This window comes from Brachyhypopomus gauderio, unplaced genomic scaffold, assembly GCF_052324685.1.
Source record: "Brachyhypopomus gauderio isolate BG-103 unplaced genomic scaffold, BGAUD_0.2 sc116, whole genome shotgun sequence".
Classification (NCBI taxonomy): Eukaryota; Metazoa; Chordata; class Actinopteri; order Gymnotiformes; family Hypopomidae; genus Brachyhypopomus; species Brachyhypopomus gauderio.
In genome coordinates this window covers 245,942-252,500 of record NW_027506937.1, presented here as the reverse complement: position 1 = coordinate 252,500, position 6,559 = coordinate 245,942, and the positions used below count along the sequence as shown (strand labels likewise).

The 6,559-nt window shown below is 47.1% G+C and overlaps 1 protein-coding gene across 1 annotated transcript in view; it reads left to right on the top strand.

The window, feature by feature from the left end:
- The window catches only part of LOC143497927 (E3 ubiquitin-protein ligase TRIM35-like), an 8,657-nt gene extending 8,102 nt beyond the window's left edge, over nucleotides 1-555 (top strand). Inside the window, exon 5 of the mRNA XM_076993569.1 lies at nucleotides 1-555. This exon is cut by the window's left edge and continues 2,189 nt beyond it. The gene's annotated coding sequence lies outside the window, so the exon portion shown is untranslated.
- The last annotated feature ends 6,004 nt before the right edge of the window (nucleotides 556-6,559 follow it).

Here is a 6,559-nt window from a genome sequence, read left to right as displayed (position 1 = left end):
AGTTACATTGTGTTGTTAAAATGTTCCCTTTATTTTTTGAGCAGTGTATATTAGAATACTTCCATACATGTTTTTTATATTAGTATTCTAACCTTACTTAGCCAAAAGATACAGTTTTATTGTTTTAAACAAGTTTGTCATGACATTTTTAATGCCTGAATTGTCAGAGAGATTGATAGAGTGGAGTTCAGTTTGTGAATATATGTGAGAAATGTGGAACTGATACTGGTACTGACCAATATCTCTTACCATTATGTTAATAATGTTCAACAGACCAAAGCTATGTTCGAAATGGCATACTACATACTGTATACTGCATACTGCACTCAGTATATACCGTATACTGCATAATGGTCATCATAGTAGTATGTGGCATACTGTCCAGGATGGGATAAACCATACTACTGGGTCACATGAAGGTATAAGGAACAGGAGTTTAATGTTAACACAAATCACCCATGTAGACAGCTAAGAATAGCCTGCCACACATTCAGTTCTATGGGTATCCACATGCTAAATACCAGTAGCCCATAAAATAACTGATATTCAGGGGGAGGTGTGACACAGTGGGGGCTGTGACACAGTGGGGGGTGTGACACAGTGGGGGTGCGACACAGGGGGAGGTGCGACACAGTGGGGGGTGTGACACAGTGGGGGTGCGACACAGTGGGGGGTGCGACACAGTGGGGGGTGTAACACAGTGGGGGGTGCGACACAGTGTGGGGTGTGACACAGGGGGAGGTGTGACACAGTGGGGGGTGTGACACAGGGGGAGGTGTGTGAATGTGTTCATTTGGTGTCTTTTTATTTATGATTAGCTGATTTCCCAGTGTTCACCAGCAGATGGGTTCTCCTCTCTGAGTCGTGGTCCTCTTGAGCAGCGGTCACCAACCACCGGGTTGTGGACCGGTAACGGTCTGTGGGTCATTTGGTACCGGGACACACACAATTTTTTTATCGATGATCAGTGTCTGAGTGATGTTTTATTTTGAAAATAAAAAAATTTGGGATTCTCTTCCCTATTACATCCGTCGGTGCGTCTGAGTTTTATTTTTATGTGCTTTATATTTGTTTTTATGCCAGTCGTATCATTTACGTCGTATTTACCCCCCACACTTTAAAGACAGGTCTGTGAAAATATTGTCTGACGACTGGGAACAACGTACATTTTGTCATTCGATATATAAAACGGGCGGTACATGCCGGTTTCCCCTCCAGCCTCTATCAGCTGGCGGAGTTCTGCAAAGAGGAGTTGACAAAAATCCCAAAAAGTAGATTTGAGACACTCGTTTGTGTTTACAGAAGACGTTTGGTTGAAGTAATGGCTGTGAAAGGAGATGCCACAATGTACTATCTAAAAAAGTTCACATACTTTTCCACTTGGCAGGTTTTCAGTTTTTTGAGAGAGAAATTACTTTTGTTCAATAAATTATGAACACAGTAACACGCAGCGGCCGCTCCGAGTCCGACAAATGGTGCTTTTGTTTAGAAAGAAGTTTAGAAGGCGAGAGCCATCTCTGACAGTCTCTGTGTGGGGGTAGGAGCAGGTAACCAAGACGACGACCTTCTGGGAGAAATTTGTTTGGGCGCCAATGCAGATAAGCAGAATGAAGAATTTACCAAGGAGCTCGTCCTTGAGTGTTTGGGCACACAAACTCCTCTTAAGTCAGCGGTCTCCCAACTGTGTTACTGTTTGTCGCTACTTCCAGTTTTTTTCCACTGTTAAGTGCAAGGGAACACCAGTGCTCATGTTCTACCCCCGCCAGACCCTGCTACAGTGGAGAAATCACTCAGAAAAGCTCCAAGATGAAGTTCTGCAGACGCTACAAGAGCTCAGCCTGCTACGAGACCCAGGCCCGCAGACCGCGGCGTTGCCTGATGGCGGAGCCCGGCGGAAGTCTCATCGCAAGCGGTGCAATCGAAAGCGGAAGCGCGGTAAGAGAGCCGGGATCCGCGCGAGGCTAAAGGCTAACCCCAGCCGCCCGGCTGTACCGTCGCTGTTCCTCGCACACGTTTGCTCCCTACACACCGAACTGGAGCACATTCGGCTCCAGCGGACGACCCGGCGTGAGTTCAGAGACTGCTGTGTTTTAGTCTTCGTGGAGTCGCGGCTGAGCGACGACGTCCCGGACAGCGCCGTTCAGCTAGCGGGGCTCACCGCCTTCAGAGCGGATAGGAGCGCGGCCCCGTGCGGGAAGACCCGCGATGGTGGAGGCGTGTGTGTTTACATCAACACGGAGTGGTGCAGCGACGCTGTGGCTGTGGCCAGACACTGCTCTCCGCTGGTGGAGTTCCTGATAGTCAGATGTAGACCTTTTTATTTACCACGAGAACTCTCCTCCGTGCTGATAGCCGCCGTGTACACGCCACCCAGCGCTGGTGCTGATGCTGAGGAGACACTAGGCGAACTGTACGGAGCCATCAGCGACCTGCAACACAAACACCCAGACGGACTGTTCATTATCGCCGGAGATTTCAACCATGCAAATCTCAAGTCAGTCCTCCCTCAATTCCATCAACATGTGGACTTTGCAACGAGAGGAGTGAACACACTGGATCTTGTCTACACAAACATCCCCAGCGCGTACCGGGCGGAGCAGCGCTCCCACCTCGCGTTCTCGGACCGCATGTGTGTGTGGCTCACTCCAGCCTACACACCGCTCGCCAGACGCTCCAGACCAGTTCAGAAGCAGGTGAGAACCTGGCCGGCAGGAGCCGTCTCTGCCCTTCAGGACTGTTTTGAGCGCACTGTGTGGGACATGTTCAGGGAGGCTGCAACTGAGGGCGACACAGTTAACCTGGAGGAGTACACAGCATCAGTCACTGGCTACATCAGCAAGTGCATTGATGATGTTACAGTCTCCAGGACCATCACTATACACCCAAACCAGAAGCCGTGGATGACTGCTGAGGTACGTGCGCTGCTAAGGACACGCGACTCAGCCTTCAGAGCAGGTGACAAGGCGGCCCTGAGGACAGCAAGGGGCAAATTGTCACGAGCCATCAGAGAGTCAAAGCGCGCACATGCCCAGAGAATCCACAGCCACTTCAAAGACACTGGTGACACACGGCCCATGTGGCAGGGCATCCAGGCAATCACCAACTACAGGACAACACCACCATCCTGTGACGGTGATGCCTCCCTCCCTGATGCCCTGAATGACTTCTATGCACGGTTCGAGGCACAAAACGACACGTCGGCAAGGAAGACCACGCCCAAGCCAGACGAACAGGTGTTGTGTCTGTCTGCAGTGGATGTGAGGAGAACTCTGCGCAGAGTCAACCCACGAAAAGCTGCAGGACCAGACAACATCCCCGGCAGGGTGCTCAGGGAATGTGCAGAACAACTGACGGACGTTCTCACGGACATCTTCAACATCTCCCTGAGCAGCTCCACTGTCCCAACGTGCCTCAAGACCACCACCATCGTCCCCGTGCCACAGAAGTCCACAGTGTCCTGCCTCAACGACTACCGTCCCGTTGCACTCACCCCCATCATCATGAAGTGCTTCGAGAGGCTAGTCATGAGGAACATCAAGACCCAGCTGCCCCCTTCAATAGACCCCCTGCAGTTTGCAGATCGTCCCAACCGCTCCAAGGACGATGCCATCACCACCACCCTTCATCTCTCCCTCACCCACCTGGAGAAGGACACCTACGCCAGAATGCTGTTCATAGACTTCAGTTCAGCATTCAACACCATCGTCCCACGGAAACTCATTGGGAAACTAAGCCTACTGGGCTTAACCACACCCCTCTGTAACTGGATCCTGGACTTCCTGACTGGGAGACCCCAGTCAGTCCGGATCGGGAACAGCACCTCCAGCACCATCACACTGAACACCGGGGTCCCCCAGGGCTGTGTTCTGAGTCCTCTACTGTTCACCCTGCTGACTCATGACTGTGTAGCAAAACACAGTTCAAACCACATCATTAAGTTTGCTGATGATACAACAGTGGTGGGTCTCATTAGCAAAGGTGACGAGTCAGCGTACAGAGAGGAGGTGCAGCGGCTGAAAGACTGGTGTAAAGACAACAACCTTCACCTGAACGTGGACAAGTCCAACGAAATGGTTGTTGACTTCAGGAGAGCACGTCACTCTCACTCTCCACTCAACATCGACGGGTCCTCTGTGGAGATCGTCAAGAGCACCAAGTTCCTTGGTGTCCACTTAGTGGAGAACCTCACCTGGACCCTGAACACCAGCAGAACACCAGCCAACACCAGTTCTACAGCCAAGAAAGCCCAGTAGTAGTAGTAGATGTAAAAAAGGCGCAGAGTGTAGTGTTAAAAGTGCGAGGTGAAGGTCTCGTGGAGTGTTATCAACGAGGTGTTAATGAGTACACAGCTTTTGGAAAGAAGCTGATTTTCAAACAGTTTGTCCGTGTGTGTGTGTGCTGGTCCACAGATGGCAGCATCTTGAAGAGAGAGTGTCCCAAGTGTGAGTGTGCAGCTGCAGTTTGCTGGAACGGATAGTGTCCATGTTGGAGAAATCAGGCCCACAATTTATTATGGAATCAAAACGTGGAGCCAGTAGTCAGTCTTGCACTACTGTAGTATTTAGTTCTGTAACACACGGTGGTCACTGCCTGCAGCCAGAGCTTAACATGGACTGGATCCTGCCAGAACAAGACATGGTACCTCTGATATTTGGAGTACTAACATTTGTTACTGCTGAACTGAACATGGTCTGTCATCCAAATATATTGTTAAACATCTGTTCTGGGGTCTGCGTCCAGTGAGGAGCTGTGTTGTTGTGTTAATAACATGATGCCGTCACCTGTTAAGCATCTAGAGACAATTAAAGTCGTAATTGGCGCTACAGAATCATTAATGGCCCAACAGATTTATTTATACGTAAACGTTACAAAAGCAAGCAGCGTCACAGCATTAATGAGATAATGTATACTGATCTATACATAAAGAAAAGATCAGAATTTATGCAAACTGAAGAGTCACCAGAATGCAAAACGAGCTCATTGAGGCACATATCATGAGTACCGTGTTTACTGTTATTTATTATTCACCAGTTTAACCAAGTTGTCCCAGGTGATGAATAGCTATAAGAGTTACTTGTTTCTTGTTGTGACCAAAGTTATATTTTAGTATATCTAACTGTGGTTCAATTTAATCTCTACAACAACCATACTGTATCAGAGTTCTATTGTATTGTTGTGTTTTAAAGATTAAATTGCAAATGACAATAATTTTGTAAGTTAATCATTTATTGCTGATTACAACTTAAAGTGGTGATAAGGTCTTAAACATTTTTGGAAGGTCTTTAAAAAGTCTTAGAAGGGTATTGAATTTAATTTCAGTATTTCTGCATATACACTGTTGTATCTCACTTATATTAGTAAACAACCGACTCGTTACCTTCCGCAATTTTTCTCTGCTCTGAATGCCTTGTAGCGGGACTATAGTTGTCTTGTAGTCCCGCTCCATAGTATTATCCCTTCATTGTACAGTGTAATTCCTATCTGCATTCTGTGTTTCAGTCTAGCATTTCGTTGTCTTCTTTTTAATAAATATTCATTATCTTGCATTTGCGTCACCCCTGCCTTTGACAAGCGTTACACTGCTGTCCAGTAGATGAAGCTGTGTGTGACTTTAAGGTATGAAATGTACACTACTGTTTTGGTTTAACTAATGTTTTCCCATATTTATGATTATCTTGAAATATATGTTAGAAAGATTAGAATTTCACAGTGAAACAATATAAATAAAACATTGATACACAACCATACCAACTCCACACAGTCACACACATATTCACCACACAGACACACACATACATCTCTCTAATACCCACTCCACATACACACATACACCACACAGACACACACATACATCTCTCTAATACCCACTACACATACACACATATACACCACACAGACACACACATGCATACATCTCTCTCATACACACCCTACAGTAACAGTTTTGCAGTAAAGGTTATATTTTACTGTATTAGGGACATTGCTGTAAATTATGGCCTAACCCAAAAAACAATTACCGAAATTTAAACATAATTAGCTATGGTGCCATATGTGTAAAATACACATATACAAAAAAAGCCACACAAGGGGGAAAAACAGGATACAAAACTGAACAGTCTTGTTATGTGTAATCTAAACGGTCTTCAGCAGTTGGCCACATGTTTTCGTCCACATCACATCTGATGTTGGCCCTTGCCATGGACCTGGGATAGAAAAGCTTGGTATGCCTTATTCACCCCTGGCAGTCTTCAGCTGAAATGTCTCTGCAGCCGGGATCCATTGCATCCAGGAGGGACATTTGGTCATGGGGCCGATGATCATACGTGTTCCTCTGTGATTCCTCTGGGGGTTGTTGTGGGAGTATAGGGTACGTGGCCCTACCCTATCCAGTACCTGTACAAACGGAGCAGGAGCTTGGTTCACATGGCTGGCAGTAAGTCAGACTGGTTCCCTGTTGGAGTTGGACTCTGCCCTTTGTCACTGATTCTGTTCATAACTTTTATGTACAGAATTTCTCTGTGTAGCCAAGTGGCGGAGGGGGTTCAGTTTGGCTCTGTCT